General features: G+C 46.6%; 1 protein-coding gene across 6 annotated transcripts in view; it reads right to left on the bottom strand.

Annotated features, from left to right (window-relative positions):
- The window catches only part of LOC117223693 (zwei Ig domain protein zig-8), a 249,541-nt gene that overhangs the window by 207,240 nt on the left and 19,088 nt on the right, over positions 1-23,213 (bottom strand). The window lies entirely within an intron of this gene.

Below are 23,213 nucleotides of genomic sequence, written 5' to 3'. Positions count from 1 at the left end.
GCTTTTTTCCGGGCCGAGGCACGGCACGGCCCGGCCCGGCCCGGCGCGGCCCGGCTCGGCTCGGCTACGACGAATTATTCATGCTGTCATTGAAACAGTCATTGGCCCCGGGGTTCCCGTAAATCTTCGCCCCTGGGCAGATTTAAGAGAGCACCGGCCGCACTTTCGCGGCATGCGAAACGAAACTGTGTTTTGAATAAATGTACGTGTCACGTTTCCTCGTGCAGACCGCGTGACCGTTTCGGGCCGACAGAGAAAAAGATCGAACAGAGAAACTGAACAGAGGACAGAGAGAGAGAGTGAGAGAGAGAGAGAGAGAGAGAGAGACAAAGAGACAGAGACAGAACGAGAGTGGGAGAGGGAGAGGAACCGCGCCGATGAAATTGCTGTTGAACATGCGTCGCACAGCGCATACCTATTTTATGGATTAATTGCACACCTCCACAGCGACCGGTGTGGCCGGTCGACCGACGACAAATCCGTGGACGAGATGAACATGAACGTGGGACGAGGAAAAATATATGTACATACATATCCGCGCGCATACATACATGCTTGGCACTTTTGCGGCCACCGGAAAACCGGCCGTTATTTTTCACGGGATTTCATCGATCGGCCGGAACCTGTAAATACGTAAATATCCGCTAAATAATATTTGCAGCACGTCGGAAATACCGGCGACGTTGAAGAGTCTGTTATCCTCCCTCCTTCGCCGGATGCTTCCGTCGTAAACAATGCTCATCCGCGATCATTATAAGCACTCGAGCCTGCTCCTTGTAACTCCATTACGTTCTTCGAACGAATGATTTCTTCCGAATTAATTAACGGACCGGAAAGATTTTTCTGCGAACGAATTGCCGAACGACGAATTGCGACGATCGATTGCGTGGGAAAAGCATCGCGGAAAGAAGCGCCGCCGTTCGTTCGAGGCGCGCTCGTTATAATCGATAAAGGCGCGCGATGCCGGCCGATGGGAATGAGTAATTACATCGAATGTTTGTAATTACCGTGTAACGCCGAAAATACTGCTGGAAGTATCGGAATCTATTACACAGCCGGACCTCTCTATAAACGTCCCATGAAATTAACAAGCAATTAAACCGCGATCGAGCGGCCCGGAATGACACGCGTCGAACGGGCCCGACCAATCGAGTCGAACGTCAATGGATCCCCATACATTGATTTTATTCGGAGACACATGCACGCGACACTTACTGCGCTATACCCGGCACCGGTAACGAGCTTGATTCAAAGGATCATTTGAACAAATCACGGTCAATTGTCGGGCGCAGGAATATCACTTATTTCGAATCAACGTGGATCAGGACTTCTGGAATTGTTTAACGAGCTACATGTGCCGCGTCGCTTGACAAACCTGAATCAAAGTAATCACCCGGGCCCCGGTGATATAACAAAGTTGCGATTGTCGGGGAACGATTCTATTAGCGGCTCTTGACTGCGTGAATCGAGCGTGCGTGCTCCATACGAGAATAGCGCGGGATTAAAGTAGAGAATACGTGGCTGAAATGCTCTTGTTACGGCTAAGTAGAAGCGGCAGGAAGTGGTCAGACGTTGGTAGAAATCGTGATGCTTAAACGTGGATTCACTAACCGTCGAATCATCGATTCTTTTATGTTTTGTTCACATTATTGTTGATCTTTATTATCCAAAAACGTGAGATACTAGCGTTAAGTAGAAACGGCTGGAAATGACCAGACACCGGTGGAAATTCGAATTCCTTAGTTTCAAAGTTTAACCGGTCGATATACTTCAGTCTCGGTATCGTTTATTCGAACGCTATCAATAATTATCCGTAGCATGCAAATAGAAGATAATTTTGCAGAACGGTAAGTATGAAAATTAGACCAACGCGTTTGCAGATGATGCGTATTCACGAGGCGTTTCATCTCGCGACGCATTAATTAGTATCAGACGTCCGATGGTCTAGCCGGGAAAATGATCAAACACGGAGGTCCATCTATCAGATGATCGGTAGAGATGGTAGCCCGGGTACACAGGAGCCCCAATGGCGTCGCATGAAATTGTGTAGACGCTGCGGTCGCCGCAGGCATCATGGAGGATACGATTAACTCTGAAAGCTAATTAATATCTTCGCAGCCCGGGTGCACGCATTTCGCCTTTCAATTAAAGCGAAGCCCGGTGTTTGTCCATGCGCATATTTATGCGTGCGATCGACACGCACTCGTGCGCGGTCGCGCGCGTGTACGTGACGCGAAACAAACGATCAAATTAATCACCGCCGCCCCCACTCCTCGATATACTAAATTAAACCTCTCTATCGATTCGATCCCGTCGTCTTACTCTGCTTCCTTCCCGCGTTATGCGATCGATCATCTTGTGTCAGTCGGTCGCATCGCACAATCGGCGTTGACCGTTACGCTACTCTTATCGCGATTTCCGGCCGATAAATTGATGTGCCATATATTATACATATTTCGATGCTCTCGATTTGTGGTACACAAAATGAGCGTTCAATGTTTTGGTAGTTTTCTTGTGCTCGTGATATTGCTAAAACTTGTGCACTGTTTAAGAGCAGAGTACAATGAGAAAGTATAATCGAAGAAATATTCGTAGACTTAATTATTTGTTGAATACAGGTGATATAAAGTTATTGCTGATATCAGAGGTATAAATAATTCAAAGAAAGTACCAGTGCCTTCTTTGTACTATATTTAAGCTGTCGTAAGTAGTTTAAAGATGCCGGCGGTAAAGAGGAATATCGTATTATAAATCGCCTAATCAAGAAATAAATAGCCAACCACAGTAATTTCTCTCGCATTGTCTCTCGGAAACAAAAATGGACAACTTGGTAAGAGAGGACTTTAAAGCCTCATTTTTATAGTTACCTGTCCCGAAGCTTACGATCCTATTCATCGCGTGCTTCAGAGACGCACCACCTAGGAATCACCTTTCCTTCTGAATTACGCGAGAGAAGGCAGGTTACAAGTACCGAGGACGTTCCTATTATCTTGTTGCGCAACAGTGTCCCAAGCACGGTATAAAATTTCCTCACGGCTGAGGAAATGAAAGCAAACTCGTTCCGTTTCTTTTTTCATTCGTCGCCAAGAGAGCAAGAGAAGGCGAGAGAGAGAGGAATGGAAAGAGAGAAGGCGATTAAGAGAACGCCGGCGATGCGACGAGGAAATTTCAGGTCGCTGGTAACGCGAGCTGAATCACTCCCGCGGGGACAAATATCGCCCGCAATAATCGATCGGAAGCCTTGGGAGAAGTTCGTGCTTCCGCGGGTAGCGGCGATAGCGGCGAGACGGCAGACATATTGTCCAATACGGTAAGTAATAGGCAATTCCGATAACAAATAAGTTGTTGCGGCAATATCGTTAGTCAAAGTCTTCCGGCGTGCTATCCCGAGATAAAATGACACCCACGGCCGTGATCAGTCATCCAAGCTCATCGCCGCCGAGGCTCGTAAAACGCGGCGACCGGTCTAAGGAAATTTTAGCACCCCCTGCGAAATTAATTCGCCGCACAAATCACTGCACTCTTGAATCTCTCTAGGGCGCGGACGGCAACGGTTCCCGCGCTCGAAGGATACTTTCGTCTAGCAGAAATCTCTGTCAATCTTTGCGAAGAACTTTCGACCTGTCTTCGATCAAATTCTGTGCTCGCCTTCGATATTTTTAATGTCGAGTTCGCCTCGACGTAACATTTGTATTCGTGACTTCGTCACTATTATTGCCTTGTCGTTCGGATGAGTAAACGAAAATTATAGTATATTCTATATTATAATATAGAATATATAGTATATATTCAGGATATATAATAAATATCATGTTACATTTAATCGTGTTCGAAGATGTATCAGTCTTTTAGTATCTCTAAAGCAATTATTTCTAAATATAAAGCCAGCACAGATATTCGCAATTTTTGAAATTGGCTACATATGTGTGATCTAATTTTAGATCACCCTTCAATCGATATTTTATCGAACTGAAGTAACCAGACCACAAGTTTACCGCACACGTATCTATTAATTTATGGGCATTTTTATATATTTTCCATCCATGCTACACGTAATTCACAACACGCATTTCATAATAAATATAATAATAAAATCTCGTCACGATTTGCGAAGCATTTCTATCGAAATTTGAAGTGCATCATAACTCCTGCCTCATTGCATCACGCTGTAACGTATTCATTCCATATATAGAAGGTATGACGAGAACGCGATCTATCGGATTACAAAATATGTATGCGAACGTAACGCATAACCGTTATTGACTTTAAAGGCATTAGCAAAATCATGGAACGCTCGCTAGAAATTAAATCGACATCGAATGACAAACTGTGCGCGAGCGAGTAAACGTGTATCGCGGATTCATTGATTTTTCAAGCGTATTACGAAAACCATCGAGCGCCAGGAGTAAATTAACAAAACTCGATTCTCCACGGTTTACGGTACCATTACGTACTCCGCACATGGCCCACGGCAGATGTAGAATCATTTAAAGCCGTATACGGCTTCTGTCGCACAAGCACACCGACTGAGAAACTCGATCGAACGCTCTACGGGACGCGTCGATAGCCAGATAGCTAGACAGACACTTTGGAAGCACCGATCGGCAATCTCCCAGCAGAGCAGCTGTTTGGCAAATTTCATCGGGTCCTGTTTATTTCTTATTTCTGAATTCGCCTGCAATCTCCCCGAACAAGCAAGCAAGAGAGAGAGAGAGAGAGAGAGAGAGAGAGAGAGAGAGAGCTGCAGTTCCCCGCGAGCTCGCTTCAATTCCAAAGCGACGACCTTCCACAGAGCAGAATATTAATGCTTAGTTCTGCGCACAGTTTATCGTAGCGACGCACAGTGCGGCCTATTGTGGAAAAACGATTGACAAATAGTTGTTTTACAGCGTGTTCCATAGTTAAGCCTACGTACTTTAGATACGAATTTAAAACCGCGAAGAAGAAGAAGAAGAAGAATAGCCGCGAATGCTTCCGACAAGATATATTTATTAATCACTGTAAAAATTTGTCCAGACATGCAAACGTTTCAACGTTTCTCAACGACGTTTCAAACGTTCCATTAATGACTTGAAATTTCGCAAATACATGTCCAACGTTTCGACATTCTTCAGAGCATTTCGATTTTTCTCCGGGAGTCCTCGAAGTCGACCGGACTGCGCGACTTCGGCGGTTCATCGTCGAACACCCGTGTGACCGAGAGACTCGAGAAATTAATCGAAAAAAAAAGAAATGAAGGGACTAAAGGGAAAACAAGGGAGCGTGTATCGGAGTGGCGGCTGTGGGGAGGAAGCCTGACGGAGAAGTAGAAAATTACTGCCATTCCGGCGAAATTGAAGCGCACGCCATCGAATGAGTGCGACTTGCCCGTCCTCATATATTCGCCGCCTTTGTCTCGAGGAACTGATGCGGTATCACGTGTGTAAAAGTAATATCTGCTATCCCAGTACCAGTCAAAGGGGTCTCTCCCGTTTGAGTTATAACGCCACACTGGCAGGCCGAGCTAGGAAGAGAAACGGAGAGAAAGGGTGAGACGGGGCAGGCAAGAGAGACGAAGAGAAGCAGATGTACGGAGCGAGAGAGAAAGGCAGAGAGACAGAGAGAGAGAGAGAGATACAGAGAGAGAGATACAGCGAGAGAGAGAGAGAGATACAGAGAGAGGGATACAGCGAGAGAGAGAGAGAGAGGGAGAGAGAGAGGATCCCGATGGCTGAGGAGAGAGCTGCGTCTGTATACAGTCGGCGGGGGTGTACGCGGTTGTCAGGGACAGAGGGTTGATAAACGCCTGTGCCTGGTGCCTCCCAGCCGTTTTCACCGGCATCTCGACGACCCCAGTCATCCGCCGCGGCCACAATCATCCCGGCGTCGCGGTATTCATAAACTACTCAGACAACGTCTAAAACTTTCCGTCACGGCCCGGCGATGCTCTGATACGGAATAATGGTGACGGCATAGTAATGAAGATCGTGCATGCTCACCCACACGCGAACAGAGGGACCCAGTGCATCGCGTGCACGTGTGCCAGCCGGCGAAGCATCAGCCGCCATAGGAACACCTAAGTATTTCTATTGTTGCGACGCGCCGTGTGTCTGCTGTTCAATGCTTGTCCTGGCGACGGCGCGTTCAACCCTTACTGTTGCGTATCGTCGCGACAACTCGCCCTGGAAATTGATTAATCGCTCCACTCGTTGCTGCGACGGCTCTTGCTGCGACGGCTCCTAGACGCCGAGGCGTTCGGTAAACTGCTGAGCGAAGAACAGTAAATTCTCCCCAATTGACGCTCGGACTGTGCACAAAAATTGACAATTCGAGGAGAAGAGATACGATTGTTCGAAGCCTTGCGGCTCGTTTTTATAGTCACCGAATATCGACAACTTTAAAAGCGAGCCGGAAGGCTCGAATAATCGTATCTCCGCTTCCCCCAAATTGTCCACTTTCGTGCGCAATCCGAGCGTCAATCACAGAGAATTTACTGAATGTCTTTAGCTGGATCTAGACTTTCAGCTGGGCAGATTGGCAGCGAGATGAATTTGTTCGGTATGTGCTAAGTTCTATCAGTTGGAGATGATGTACAAAAAGATAGTAGCTTCTTTGGTGGTGACATAACTGTGGATGTCACCTTCTGCAGCCTCCGAAGATAAATGTCGATGCAATGATAATAGCAGACCCGCGTATCTTGTTCCAAAAGTTGGACATAAACGAGTAACTGCATTATATGCACGTAACAGAAATGCAAGATATGCATTGTTCACTTCTTTTATTATTTAAGTACTTGACGTGCAATCCAGATCTCTGAGGAAAGTCTTAGTACACTAAAAAATGCTTGTCCATAAAGAGTTAAGGTTTATTTAGGTTTGTTGGAATGATCGTTTTTGAGTTCACTGAATGATATGACACTTCTTAAAAGTGTAACATAAAATTAAGTAGAAAATACGTCGATGAATGACGTATAAGAACTTGAATAAATAAATAATGAAGAATAAGAACTTGGTCAAATAAATGAATCGACTGTGATCATGATGAGTATCGTCGAGCTTGGATTTTGATAATGTTACTAATCTCTTTGTAAACCCGGGTAATTTAGATACAACTAGTCTTATACTAACTACTATATACTATAACAGGCTACATAGATTTTGATTAAGTCGAGTTTGATTACTCAAGTTTCCGTTGCTGATATTCTCTAGCGTGGAACTCGAAGTTTCCAAATTGGAAATTCTTTGTTAAATGTTTTCGTATGTTGCAGAGGGGTACACGCGATGTTCAGATATTTCGATATTGAATCGGAATCTTCCATGTTCTAGAATAAATTGTGACACAACGGCAAATGTAGAGTTTCTGAAGTAATCTGCATAGATTCGGATCCAGATTTGATTTCGGACTATGAAACGACTGATGCTATCGTCTATCGTGGAGTGCCTAATAACTAAATGTTTTTTTCATCTTGCAAAATAGTACATCAACACGAGGCAATATCCAATATTGAAACAGAATCTTGTAGATGTTGGATATAATTTGGACACAACAACCAGAGCGTCTTCTACTTGCTCGTTAGGCTCTAGTTGGACAGATCCTTGTTACGCCATCGCTACGCCATAGCTGCCCCTCCCTTTGTCTTCAAAGGCCGGGCCAGATAATAGCGAGCAGATAGTGGATGTAAATAAACGGATAGATGGGATAGATGGCCAGCTGAAATAACGGTCCTGTCTTCGTTGAACCTCCGTTCAAAACTGCCACGAAACCAGACCGGAATCTGATCACGCTTTCATCAAACTGACGCAGACAAGTTTTATGCAAATTCTCAATATCGCGCGTCCATTCTACGAAATTTATAATTGAAAAGAAATTTCCTTCGCCAGTAAAAAGTCGAATTACCTTACTAATTAATACAGTTTCCTGCATTTCAAAAATCCGCGATAAATGCACGAACAGCAGATTTCATGCATTTATAACAAGAACGAGTAGATCGAACGCGAAGCAGCGGGGACGTGTTGAAGAATTTGAGAATGCCCATCGTTTCCAGCTCGTTCAAATTATCCCGAAAGGAAATTAATACCGACGAGAGGAAATGAATTTTCCTGCGTCTTGCAATGACGTTGCAGGCAATTTTTATTTCGCGTAAAAATCCGCAGCCTGTCGCAGATGAAACCTGCAGAACAATTGCTCCTAACAAAAAAAAAAGAAAAAAAAATCATCTCGAACAGAGCAGAAGGAATGCATCGAAAGAATTTCGCAGGTTTGTCCTGACAGCATTACCTGACCGTTTCCAATTAAAATGACGCATCGAAAGCCAGCCGCCTAAGATCGAATTATCATCGTCCGCGTATCGGCCGAGGTACAGGCCCTGGTGGCCGAGCAGCCGGGAATCGGCCGTGTTAAAAATAATCGCTTATTTCTATCGCTTTCAATCCGCGGACCGTGAAGCTCGGAACGGTCCTCCAATGGCCGATTCGATTATAATCAAGGGAAATCGTCGTCGTTACAGAGTCGGCCCATCGTCCGCGAGGCACTGATTTCGTGGGCGTAGTAGGATGGATGGCTGCGAACAGGCCGGCCAACGGGGGACGGCACCAGGGACAGGCCAGAATAAATAAACGCCATAATTCACGTTCAACAGTTACGAACGGTTCAATTCGCAATTGGAACTGGTCCAACGGGCAGGGACGCGATATAGATGAACGCCAGGCAACCGATGGCTGGGACGAACAGAAAGAGGATTGGGGTGAACGGAAGGAGAGCGGGGAGACCGTGAGAGAAACAGAGAGAAAGATCGAGATATATATATGTATATATATATATATATATATATATATATATATATATATATATATATATAGGGAGAGAGAGAGAGAGGGAGGGAGGGAGAAGAACGAGCTGAAAGCATTACACGACGAAGGGACAAACAGGTCGTCGCTTCTGTGCACGGTGACGAGCGTCGCCTGAAATTAAGTTAAAAGGCAGTATTTCCTGCCGCGACGCGGGCTTTACACCTGCATAATCTCGTCTCCCGCTCGCTATTCCGACGACCGCTCTAAATCCGGCGCCCCTCTGGCCCCAGCCCCGCGCGCGGATCAAAATAAGTGGATTACTGGTTAACTTGTTAAACCGGGAATCAAATTTGATCGAGTTAAAGAAAACCCCTTCCGAAGGATCCTCACCGCCGATTCTTCGCCGCTTTATTACTCATTTCCTTTTTACGCCTTTCGTTCAGCCGCCCCCATTGCCGACGGATTTCTATGCCGTTCGCGGGAACGGAGTAAGAGTGAAAGCTGGGGAAAGTGTCGGGAGAATTTCAAAAATTTTTCTTTCACCTCGTGGTCTTCGTCTGAAATGAATTCGTTATGGTTTCCTTTTATTATTTATTTATTTAGTCATGTATGCAGGTGAAACCTTCGTCACAGAAGAGGAAATCAAAATGAAGAGTGTATTAAGAGTATATATTGTATTGTATATGATAATATGTTACATTATATACTACTATTATTATTTTACTACTATACAATTATATATTACGAGCATAAAGCTGTCGCGCGAGTGCAATAAAAAACTCGAATATGTATAACACAAGGTAAAAAGAAAGTACGAAGAAGTGTGGGATGCATAATAATTAAATAGTAGATATAGTAAAAGAGTACGGTACAGAAAACTATGAAAACTATTGCAAAAATGAATAAAAGAAAAATAATGCGAAAGGAAAATAAATAGAAAAATATCGAAGAATTAGATTGTAGACTGATGAACCGTAATCGTGACAACAGCTGTGTGCAGTATTAAAATCTTTGAAACATTGCAATCAATGTCCAAGCACAAAATTTCATTAATCGCGTAAACGCGTTTAGCCAACGAGGAATTCTGATATTAGTGGTCCTCATAGTCGAGGCTCCCCGACAAATTTTTTTCCTCGGGGTTCCGAACGACACTTCGAACACCGAAAGACCGAGAAATCCTGACGAAATCAATTTGGCCGCTGTCGATCACCGGCAATCAGCCTCTGTCGAACCCAATCGGCGAGATCGGGGTGAAACGGTGCAGCGAGGGCCGGCCGTGGATCGTTTCGCTTGGCGATAATCACCTGTTCCACGGCCAACGGTCGCCTTTTTGTCCGCGTAGATGGCCACCGACTTAACCGCAAACTGCGCTGATGGAGCGCGCATTACGCGCATCGGATGCACGTTGCGGGGTTGGCCGGCTAGAATGCTAACCGGTGGACAAGAGGGGAGAAGAGAGCGAGGTTCAAACGAGATAGGAAACGCGCGGAGTGAAATTAAGCGCGCGCGGTTTTTGCGCGACGGTATCCGGCGGAATTGAAATTGTTTTGCGGGCCCGCGCGACGACTTGAACGCGCGCATCCGCGCGGCCTCGAACGACGAATTTTTCTCGCCTCCAACGTGGCCCGCAACGTAATTCTCGGTGCGCGGCTCGGCGCGGCGTTACGGGGTAGCCGCGGAATACGTTAATAGGGGAAAAATGAAGGGGCGAAATTAGAGTTTCCCCCGAAAATTTAAGCGATGCCGGCTCCCGCGCCCGCCGCCCCGCGAGAAGCCCGCCGGTCCGCGCGCCGCTCGAGAACCGTTTTAATTATCCGCGTTTCCCGCGGACCCGCGACAAGACTTGTTCCTCGTAATTCTCCGCGTTATGCAATTAAACCGTTCGAGCGTCTGCCCCGCCGCGAACCCCGCGGTATAATGAATTCTATAAAACTTTCGAGCGGGCATCGTTTGTCCGTCGCGGTTCAAACTGCTAAAGGATACCGCCGAGCTGGCCGACGTCCGGCCAATTGTTTCCTTCGGGGAGGGGAAAAAACGACTGTTTTCGTTCAACTCGCATACGGAGAGCCGAAGAAAAGGACGCCGGACAATGGACAATTTAATAGCGAACTCTGTTGTTTGCTTAGCGGCCACTTCGGACCCCCCCGGAGATATCGCGACTGTCATATTTAAAACTTCCCGACAAAGGAGTTCCTTCTGGCGCTCTTTGTTTCGAAATTTATCGGACGGGAAATGCGAGAATGTCGAAAGAAACATTTGAGAGTTTTGCGCGGCTGGACCGCGGGTATCCCTTTGTCTCGTTTAACCCTCGAACGGCGAGCCATTTTCACGACTGTGCTATTGACAATGCTCGCGAACAATTCACAGATTTATTCATAAATTACTTTGTTACGAACAGAACAGATAAATCGCTTTTTATTCTCTTCGTTGCGGCAATAGCAGCAATAATCGCAAAACAAAGAGGTCGATGGAAGTGAAATGAGTGCACGTGTTCCAGCAAAATGTTGAACGCGAATACAGTAAATTCTCCCTAATTTTTCTTCAGCTTGTAAACAAAAGTGGACAATTTGGAAGGAGGAGATGCGATTATTCGAGTCTTGCATCTCAGTTTTATAATTTTTGATAATCGGCGACTATAAAAATACGCCCCAATCTTCTTAAAATGTCCATTTTTGTTCAGAAGCTGAAGGAAAATTAGGGACAATTTACTGTATGTATAGAGTATCCCAAAAACGTCTCGCAATCCGAAAGTGGCGGGATCCTCAGGTCATTTGAAGCAACTTCTTCCTTTACAAAAATTTTCTCCGAGGCACCGTTAACGAGTTATTAACGAAGAACAGTGACCAATGAGAGGCGAGCTCGGCTGGCGCGAGGCGACCGAGCCAATGAGTGGAACTGGGCTTCGTGCGCTGGTTGGCTAGGCCGCCTCGCGTCAGCCGTACTCGATTCTTACTGGTCACTGTTTTTCGTTAATAACTCGTTAACGGTGCCTCGGAGAAAATTTTTGTGAAGGATGAAGCTGCTTCAAATGATCCGAGGAATCCGACATTTCCGGATTGCGAGACATTTGTGGGACATCCTGTAGATGCCAGTATGGATCACGCGAGACCCCGCCACAGGCCTGTATAGTCCATCATGCAAGCGTTGACACAGAAACTATCTATTTTGAGGAAAGATCCTTAATTCAATCATTCCTGTACGTCATTCGTCCATTTAGAAAGTAATCCAGCGATGGAAATTCATTTCGGAATATTATAAGGGTCCAGCAATCGTGTCCTAAGCCTAAGAAATCGGGGAAATTGACTATACAGAAGGAACGTTGGATAGAGATTATGCCCCATTTGCGTGATTACGTGGGAATTTGAGCGGCACCCGATAGTGCCATCGATAAGACCTGATGCCACGGACGAAATGGCTCGTGCAGGAGGGGCGGTATCTTGGAAGCAATAATATTCACGCCCTCGTGGGGTCATCACGGCCGAGCCAGGGGCACTTTTTCGTCGATAATCCTCCCACCGACGCGACGGCCGTCGTGCTTCACGCCAGACCCGTTCTATCCGTCCGCGTGTCTGCAGGGTAGTTTATTATTCATTGGGGTTGCATCCCCAGCGCGGATAAACGGCGCATTGTTTATGCATTAGCCTACACCCTGCCTCTGGCCATCTCCCGATCTGGCCATTGAGTCGATTCAGCCTTTTCTCACATTCTCGTCCATCAAACTTTCCCGGTTAATTGCGCCTGCGTTCGCCGAGTTACAGACGCCCGGCGGACCTACGGCTTAATCCGTGTTTGCCACGGCCTCCCTTCTGCTATGGAAAACAGCTACCGCGTGTGTCTACGCGAGTTCATTCTTCCGCTTTCGTTTCAATTACCGGCGACGGGCATCCGTGCGTTGGGAGGCTAATTGCCGGGAGACAATCTGTCTGTCCCGGAAATTAAATAGCCATTTGTTCGAGCGGATAGCTTCGAGTTCTCCGGTGATTTCCAAAGGTTTTTTTAACCCTTGTCGCGACGGCCCGCGGTAATCCTTGGATTGATAAGGGTTAATCGGGCGAGGTATTTTCTATGGACTTATTATTTTATTTTGCTGGCCGAGAATGAAGCGTCAATGGAGCGTTTGGGTGGAATCGAATTAACAGATCTCTTGCGCATTTTATTCGGGGATCTAAAATGACCTCGGTGCACCGGTTATTATTTTGTACAAATTATTGTATCAGTTAACGCCTTGACGTACAAATAAAACAGAATTTGATGCGTCCGAAAAATACTGTTTAATTTAATTCAACCTAAAAGTTATGTGCAAACTGAGAAAGAGAATATTTTATCTTGAAATTTGGGTTGCTGATTTTTGGATGCAACTTTGTTATTGGTACTGTCGAGAAAATGGAAGGGAGGAGCATCTTGAACGTCGCAAACAAACCAGAATCGACGCACGAGTGAAACAACTGAGTAATTTAATAATATACTGCACGACGTCCGCCGGAAACAGCTCTCGACGAGTTAGGCTCGTCAAAGTCTACAGTGAAATGAAATGGACGACGACCCTAACTTGTCATTGTATGTCAAGGGGTTAAAAGATAGTTCCAGGAAAATTCCCCAGTTCTTTCCTAGGGGATTTGTTAAGGCTCTCGAAGCAATATTGCTATAAAGTGCTAAAAGCTCGCTGATAACTCGTTAAACATATACAGTAATGTCTCTCTAATTGACGCCCAGATTGACCACAAAAATGGACAATTTGGGAAGAAGAGATACGATTATTTGAGCCTCGCGGTTCATTTTTATAGTTACAAATTATAAAAATTATAATAAGTCCACAATTATAAAAACGAGCCACAAGGCCCGAATAATCGTATCTCCTTTCCCCGAATTATCCATTTTAGTGGACAATCTGAGCGTCAGTATAAAGGAGACATTACTGTACGATGTTTCTGTTCCATTTTTCAGAGAAAGTGTAACGCTTCATAGTTTCATCATGTCGTAGCCAACGCTAGAACCCAACGGATCGTTCATCTAGAATTAGACCAACGCATCTTTCTACACTATTTATTTAGGATCAATCGCGACCTCAATATACTAGTTATTTTTAGGAAGATCGTCGCAGCAGTCGAGGGTTGGACAAGCATTGTTCCAGCAGTATAAACAGTGCCGAATCTCCAGCGATTTTTAGGGATTCCATCGAAGCACTGTCTTCTTTTCCGAAGGGGGCGGTGAATTTATCGAGGATCGAGGGAAGCTCGAAGAATCGAGGAAGAGGAGGAGGGCTGTCCGCCACGAAATAATCCGGGAAGGAGACACTTAACGATGCTTCTTACCATTCCCGCTAATATACTTCTTGCCGTGGTGCGGGATGTTATTTACGGCGTGTCTTGCGGCCGGAATAATGAACGGGTCCCCGGGGCGGCGAAAATTGAACGAAAGAAATCGGGGCCCCGGTTTTTCGTGCGTCCCTTGAATCGGACTCGAGCCGCAGCGCCGAGCCGGCGCGGCGGCCAGCAAGAACCGAAGCGATTAATCACGAATTTCTGTCGCGGACAATCGGAATACGAAATACAGGCGGAACAAAAGGAAACCAGAACACCGGCCGCGTATGAATAAAATAACCATTAATTCGATCCGGTTTGCGGGGCGGCGAGCTATCAAATTTATAACAGAAGGGACACCCGGTATAATTTCGAACGGAATTCCGTGTCGGTCGAGGTCGCGGTCCGAAATACCCGAGCAAAGTTAACGAGTCCCGGCGACTTGAGCTCGCCGGGACACGGTCGCTCTTCAATTTTCAGGCCGGAAGTGGCCCGGCGCCGCCGTCACGGCCGACACGTTTCCATGCCGCGGCCGCAATCTCGGTCACGAAAACACGTTCAAAAACACACTACCGGCTTATTAAACGGCGGGGACCGGGCCGCGGAAGGACATCGACGTACCGGCGACGAACGAAAATCGTCGGGACCGGAATTTTCTTCGTTTATTGCGCCAGAGATCCCGCGGACCCCGTGATACGCAGCCTGTTTGCAATGCTAATCCGTTCCTCTTCCACGGAACTTTTCGCTGGAGAAAATAGCAGAGGGTCTCGAATCTGAAGGCGTTCTGAAAACTTCATCGGGGGAAAATCGTGCGCGATTTTGCGGAATTATTAACGCGTTCGCTACCAGCGTCACGGATCAACTTACGTAGTTATATATATTTACTATATTTCTCGTATTAAATGCGTATCGTAATCTGGTAGAAATTATGTCAAAGGGAAGCTATATTATTTATATATATACAGAGTGTCTTATTATGGTACTTCCGGGAAATGAGGGGTTCCTGAGATCATTTGAAGTAACTTTTTCCTTAGCGAAATTGCGATCCGCGACTTCGTTTACGAGTTATTAACGAAAAACTGTGACCAATGAGAGGCGAGCTTGGCTAACGCGCGATGGCCGAGCCAACGAGTGCACGGAGCCCCGTTTTGCTCATTGGCTCGGTCGCCTAGCGCCGAGCGAACTCGCCCCTCATTGGTCAGTGTTTTTTACGAATAATTCGTCAACGATGCCTCGGAGAAAATTTTTGTAAAGGAAAAAGTTGCGTCAAATCACCTCAGGAATCCCTGATTTCTCGGAAATAGCATAATTTTTGCACACACTGTATATGCAAAATTCATTTGATATTCTTTACGTGAAACGCAAAATTGTGGTCGCCACGCGTGTGTGACATTGATAACGAACGTGTTAAGAGTGTGGGAAATCAATACAGTATTATTAAACCGACGCAGCAGTACTTGAATGCAATCTCTCCAAATTTTAATTATAATTATAATAAGTTAATATGTAGCCTACACTATTCCCGTAATAAGAATCGAACGCCTTCATCAACAGTAACAATTAACCTCAACATCTTTCACTGTACCAGAAAATCATTCGAGTCCAAAGAGATGAAAGTGCTGGAAATGTGTCGTTGTTCTCCTATAGTTCTGATAGTTAAATTCTCATGAGTTAAATTCTGTTTCTGGTTGGTTCTGGTCAAAATTGCAGAACCGCGTCCTTATCTGCGAATCGCTAATGGATGCATTATTAATAGATGCACTAATAAATCAATCGTCTTCGAACAATATTCAGCCGATGCTGAACTTTCCGTATGAATTTAACCGCTCCGCTCCCATGGATGTGTATGTCATGACACCGATACTGTACGTATAAGGTCTCAGACGAGATATCTCGCGACGTGATGCCGCTTCTGCGATGTCACGGAGGCGTTATACCGCGAGACAATACCATTCGCGGGGTGCCGCAGACGAGTAAACACGGGCTTCTGTTATTGCTCCGTCTGCGGCCACTTAGTTCGCTTCTATGTTGTGTCAATGGAACTAAACTTTTTCCAATTAAAGCTCTCAATCTAATAACAAAGCACGCGCACGTGTTTATACTCGTTCGTGGCGCCGCAGGCACGGCACTGCTTCGCGGGATAACGCGTCAGAGAAAGCGTAAATTCTCCCGGAAATGCCAAATTTCGGGATGCCGCGAATTTCCGAATGACAATACAAAAAGGTCTGTTTGAGTGTGAGTCAGTTAAGAAAAACCGCGGAGCTACAAAGTATGTGACCAATCTCCGTCGAATCGTAGCATGTGGTCCCCGAATTGCCGTGGAATAGTGGCATGTGGCCTCCGAATTGCCGTCGTATAGTGGCATGTAGCTTTCAATTTGCCGTGGAATAGTGGCATGTGGCCTCCGAATTGCCATCGAATAGTGGCATGTCGCCTTCGAATTGTCGTCGAATCGTGGCATGTGGTCTCCGAATTGCCATCGAATAGTGGCATGTCGCCTTCGAATTGTCGTCGAATCGTTGCATGTGGTCTCCGAATTGCCATCGAATCTTGGCATGTGGTCTTCGAATTGCCTTCGAATAGTGGCATGTGGTCTCCGAATTGCCATCGAAACTTGGCATGTGGTCTTCGAATTGCCATCAAATATTGGCACGTGGCCTCCGAATTGCCATCGAATAGTGGCACGTGGCCTCCGAATTGCCATCGAATCTTGGCAAACAATTAGAAACGAAGAAAGTTAAGTAATCGTTTTTCATTCTAGCATTATTATGAATTCACATTAATGCCGCGAGTTTCTATAAAAGCGAGGAGAGCGATGCTCGAAGAATCGCGACTTACCATTCTCAGAACTGTCGGTTTCAATTCCAAGCTCCGAACATTTCCGGGAGAAATTACTGTAATGCTCCATAAGGATCTTATCGTCAGTCGTTCTGCACAGCATTATTACTAGAACGCGCCACTACAATGCTACTTTAATCCAGGAAAATGAATCTAGCACGCTAATATTGCACCATAAACGGTTTTCAGGATGATTTAATCGCGGCGCGCACTTCCCAGTTCGTGCAGATTTCGATGGTTAAATTCTCCGCGAGTGGAAAAGGCGACAGCTGTCAGACACGGACCGACGGGGGAAGTATCATCGTGGAAATCCGCGATAAAGGAAATTCCGTGTAACGAAACCTGTACGGAATCCGGCAACGAGGAGCAACGATCGCTCCAACAAGTGGTAGCCGCTCGTATCGTTGAGGGTAGATTCGCGACAGGGATGAGGGGAGGGGGCGCAGGTAAAAATGCTCGGCGGATACGTAAATACCGGTTGTTCAGTTAAAAACGCGGTTTCCCGTGGTACGAGTTGCGCGGCATCAACGAACGATACGAGCCTCGTTCGCCGCGTTTTCTTCGGCCAGAGGACGATTCTCTCGGAACGCTGTTGCTCCCGCAACTTTTTGTCGCGGATGACGAGGGTGAAGGAGGGTGGTAGGCGGCGGCGGTCGGACAATCTCGTTGGGAAGCAGCTCCCGGCAAAACAGCAGTTTCGACCGGTAATCCCGGACTGTGTTTTAATCTGAAAGAACCCCGGGTACGCCGCTGATTGCATTGCATAGTAATCTTAGTTTTTACCGTGTCTCGAGATTGGCGGTTGGACGGAGGGTGCGACGGGGTGTGTGCACTACTCGCCTAGCCGAGCCTAGCCGAGTTGAACCGAACCGAACCGAGCCGAGCCGAACCGGTGCAACCCGCGCCGGATGATATCGGGGTCACGCGGCAACGCGACCCGCATTATACACGCCATCGCGTATAATCCCGGCGCGAATAAGGTCGGGGACCCGACCAAAAACGGGGGGAAAAAGGCCGAAGTAATATCTGCCGACAGTGTCGTCCGAGGAGTTTGATAAATCGTCCGTCTGATCGCGGCTTAACCGGCTCCGATGGAAAACCAGACGCTCCGGGATCGTCGCAGGCTCTCGATGCAGCAGTTTCCATCGTGGCGTGCCAGACACGGGATCAAACTTTCTTAGAAATCGTTGATAAAGTGTGCAATTCAATGTAGAACAGACATTTCGTTCTGCATAGATTGCAAGAAACTTCCATGTAATAAAAACTGGAGTCTGTACGATCAGTCGAAACGTGAAAATATGGCCTTTGTTGTTCCAATTACTGGTTAGTACAGAAATTTTTCACTGCGGAACAATACTGACGCGGTCAAAGTAGAGGCTTCACGCTACAAAATAAGCTGACGTAGATAGTCGAGCGATTTTTTTCCACAGAGTTATACTGGTTTGAATATCAACAGTGTTTCACACGTGAGATTTAATGATCGTTATTCCTATATAATGGGCACAATGCCCATTCAGAGAACGGCAACAGTGACAAATAATCGTAATTCAACGTTTTTGGGCTCGTTGGAAAGAGGAGACTTCACGCTATAAGCTACCGTTGGTTTCATTCGGTAAAAAAATTTTTCGAAGCCCTGAACGATCTTCAAAGTTGATAAAATTTGTATAAAATTAACAGTGTTGCAAATTTCGCAGCTGCCATCGTCACGGTGATTCTAGATTAAAATAATTAAAACAGTCGAAAAGTAGAGACCTTCTCCTTTAAAATAAGCTCAAGAACGTTGCCCCACGATTTTTTCCAACAAAGTTACAGCACATTGAATTTGGTCGACTTCCGTTCAATTTTTAGCTGCCGCGTTGGGACCTCAGAAACTTGCTGAATGTACGCTCTCGAATCAAACAGCGATAAAATGGCGCCAAAAAATTCTAGAATCGACTTTTTGCTCTCGCTGGAAAGAGAAAACTTCGCCCTTCAAGGATCCGGCGGTTTCGTTCGCGAAAAAAAATCGCGCTGACCCGTAGAATCGTTGAATGTTCCGCATTGTCGTAACCAAAGTTCTGCAAACCTTCGTTAATTTCGGTCCGGTTAATTCGTCACACAGAAGGATTTACCGCCGACAAAACGGTCCCCGTTGGCCTGGATCCGACACCGTCGCGGAGCCGTAATGATCGACAATGGCGCCAGGTGCTGGTAGAAAAATAGATTAATTAAAGCCGCCGGTAAACCCTCGGAGCACTCAAGGCAAAGTAAACAGGCGTCGGGCGCAGCGAGTTGGCTGAATTTCGTATCCCGGATCCCGGCGGCTGGGATCATTGTGGAGCGGGTTAGTTCTAAAGTCCCGGAGTACAATTATCCGTTATTATACGCGCTATCGTCTCGCACATTGTTATGTAATTCCGCAAGTTCGGCCGTGTAACGCTTTAAGGAACGCGTCGTAGACGCGGGCCCGGCGAGAACAGCCTCCGGAGCTGTCGGAGTCTTGGCCGAAAAACCTCTTCTAACCGAGTTCCGCGCGCTAAGTCCGCTCCGGAACGGCTCGAAACGTCTCGAAACACCGTGCGCGGACCGTGGTACAATTTCATCCCGGCGGGGGCACCGAATTGTCCCAGGTAAATTGAAACGCCGAGCTGCGCAGGCTGCAACGGTCGACGTTACGGAAAATAATTTCAGAACCGGCCGGAGGAACTTAAATATTAATTAATGGAATCGCAACGGTGTTGCGAGGCGCGAGCCCGGGCTCTTTTCACGGGCGAAGCACACTTCTCCGCTGATTTATAAAATGGCAACAAGCCGAATGAAAAAGCGCGAGCACCGTCGTCCGCGAGATGAAAAGCATCACTTTCCGACAGACGTTCCGTCCCGGTTCACAGAGATTCGTTTAATTAATACCAGCAAATAAATATTCTCGGTCGATGGCTGCACCGGATCGCGTTGCAGGCTGCAACTTCAAAGGGAGATCCCGCCACAGCGGGCACGTGGCTGCACAGACGAGCGTGTTCCGCAGCTACGGGCGCCTCTGCAAGGAACCGCGGGGCACCGAGAACGGCTGAGAATGGCCGCGAGTATCGACTTTTTGTTCTTGTCGAACGTAATCAAGCCGTAAGTGGCGCTCGAGGAACTAGACGACACGGAGACTTGAATAGAAGTTCGATGCAACGGGGAGGGAAAAAAAAACGGCATCGTGCGAAATGGTCTAGACTGTCCCCGCCCCCCGCCCCCCTCCCCGTCTACGCCGAGTCCATCCGTCGATATCGGTTTCCAATAAAACGGAAACGCGAAACACACCGTGGAATTTCGTCCATTAACCAGGATGACGAATACCGAATTGAATTTATCGCGTTCTCGTGGCCGCCCCGGGCGGATCTTTCGCGACCAGCCCGTCTTGCACCGAGCCCGCGGTGTCGCGGAATATTACTCGATAAATTACCGACACTTTACGGGGTGATACCATTTTTCCGGGGCGACGGTGTAATTCTCAATAGCGCGGGTCCCATGCGTCATCGCGGGCGGCCGCGATCGTCGCGGTCCCTGAAACCGGTCCAGAGAGACATTCAGCCGTGTGACGGCTTTGTTTTCAGAAGCGTATTCCGGTTTCGAGATATATCGAGGCAATTTTCCGAGGCCGTTCGAACCTCGGCCGTGCCCTGAAATCTTTAACTGCGAGGGAATTCGACGTTACGATTAACTCTTTCGGTGCGAGCGCGTTGTTCGCCGTGACACTCCCACTGTACGGGGCGCACATAACGCAGGGTCATTCCACTTTTGTACGAAGATTTTCTTAAGCGTTAAGTAATAACTGTGCTTTATCCGCGTTTTTAAATCTTTCTTTAAATGTTTTCTGTAAACATTCTGTAAAGGGCCTCCAGAAATATGGCTTTCATGGATGCCAGATGTATTCGGCACTCGTCCATATTGGTCATCGGATGGATGCCGGATATATCCGGCGCTCGTACCGAAAGGGTTAATTATTACGAGTCGGACGAGACGGGAGAAAATTTTCGGAGCACCGAAATGTTTAACACAAAAGGGAATACCGAGATCGAGGTATCGGCGAACGAGAGGCGACCGATTATTTTTTCGCCTCGCCCGAAAGCCAGAAGCTCTAGATCGGTCGGAAACCGGGCGGGAAATCGAAAATCGGGACACGGGGGGCGATCAGCCGCGATTAAACCGAAGTCGATGGAGCGCCGGATCCCGCGGAAAATAAAATTCCACTGGGACACGCTCGATTACCCGCGACTCGAGCGCCAAATTGGGGGAATTAAAGCATATTTAATGGGCGTAGCAAGACGGAAAGCTGCGGTCTATCGATCGCGTTTGTCGTATCGGTGGCGCGGGGCCCTCGAAAACTCCCGGCCCGTTCGAATTCATTGGCTGGGAAAGAAGATTATTTTGCTCGGAGCGTAAATTACTAGCACGGACGACCGCCGGAGGACTTGAATGGATCGGCTGCGCTCACCGGGATTGTTCCCCTCGATTGTGAACGGTGAAAGGGTGGCGGTGGTGGCTCGGTTCGCCGGCAGTAGGGAGAGTGACCTTCGGAAGGCAATTAAGTTTGTTGCATCCGAGAGATCCGGAGGAGTCGTTTTACTTTTGAAAGAAGGCTCGAAGGCCCTGCCATTTATTGTCGAGGGGAGGCGCTCCTTCGTTTGAACGACGACCGCTGGCAATTGCTTGCGGAATTGATTCGGTTGATTGCTCGAGAACAGTTTTCCCACTTCGTCGCACAATGAAACAGAAGTGGCTCCGCCGAGCCACCCTGTACAATCATTTTAACGCTAAACGCGCCGACGTCGAAAAACCACCGTTGCCTCGTGAAATTTGTGCGATCATAGTTGTTTAAATTTTCCTACAATTTTTATAGCTGTGTGCGCCTGAATACGGAAATGAGGAGAGTTCGTGGAAAACAATGTAATCTTTTCTGAGGAAGAGAAAACACTGCTATCATCAAAATATTAACAATAGCTCGAATTGCAAAATATCGCAATAGTTTGAAAATATAAGAAAGCTTTTTATTTCTTACATTAATGAGCTTACGAAGGAAAAATTGTTTTTTGGAGGAAAGTTTGTACGTGTCGCATTCTATTTGTATAAAGAACCGAATGTCGAAAAACCACCGGTACGGGTTGCCTCATGAAATTTGTGCGGTCATAGTTGTTTAAATTTTCCTACAATTTTTATAGCTGTGTGCGCCTGAATACGGAAATGAGGAGAGTTCGTGGAAAACAATGTAATCTTTTCGGAGGAAGAGAAAACACTGCTATCATCAAAATATTAACAATAGCTCGAATTGCAAAATATCGTAATAGCTTGAAAATACAAGAAAGCTTTTTATTTCTTACATTAATTAGTTTACGAAGGAAAGAATTGTTTTTTGGAGAAAAGTCTGTACGTGTCGCATTCTATTTGTAAAAAGAATCGAATGTGGTTGTTACATTGTTTTCTAGAAAAACGATGCTAGACGTGCAGGCGATATCTATACTAATTCTATTGGCACATAGAATATTTTAAGAAGAACATACAAAATTTTTCAATCTTGGCACTTAACCCTTTCGTGGGCACAATATGAATTTTTTAAGACGGCAGCACATCTCAACGGTGGGAATATTTAAGCCTGGCGTCCATACGCGCGCTAAAAGTGAGCGGATAACTTAGTTCCCAGTGCCTATGAAAGGATTAACAGTTTTCAACTGTTGCAACACATCGCAGATTACTCTTCCTGACATGTTCTGCGCAAACTATGCTGCTTTCAGTGCAGATTTCAAGATCCTTTGCTTGGACAGGTATCAGTTCGCGTCGCGTGCAAATTGGTCAAAAGCGGAACTCCATTTCGAAGCGCGATACTCTCGACCCTTCGTGATCATCTCCGAAGTCTTAGCATAGGATATAATTGTTCTGGAAATTACAAACATCTGAAGGGTTAATAGCGGCCGAGACCCGGCCGATGTCTACCTGCACACGATTTTGATGAATCCGTGGAATTGTGGGCGCAGATATTGATTACACTTTGACCCAGATTCGGTCGTCGCGTAGCTTCGTTAACGGTTTCGAGGGGATGATTGGAAAAGAGATACATCTCGAAAAAAAAAAATAGAGGCAGCCGACGGGCACAAGGGTATGAAAGGAACACGGTTTCTTACCGGTCCGGTCCGGTAAAATGGATGTCGCGCGTCGATAGGATCGGCGACACTGGTGATACGCTATTGCGACCGCTCTTAGGGCAATTTTTCGGTTCAGTTCTTTCGTTCACTTCTTTGAGGCAGGCCTCCATCGGTGCCGCGTTATCGTCAGAAAGATTCCGATCTTC

Source organism: Megalopta genalis, chromosome 4 (assembly GCF_051020955.1).
Source record: "Megalopta genalis isolate 19385.01 chromosome 4, iyMegGena1_principal, whole genome shotgun sequence".
Classification (NCBI taxonomy): domain Eukaryota; kingdom Metazoa; phylum Arthropoda; class Insecta; order Hymenoptera; family Halictidae; genus Megalopta; species Megalopta genalis.
The sequence above is the reverse complement of the archived record's forward strand: the minus strand, read 5'-3'. Positions and strand labels throughout refer to the sequence as shown.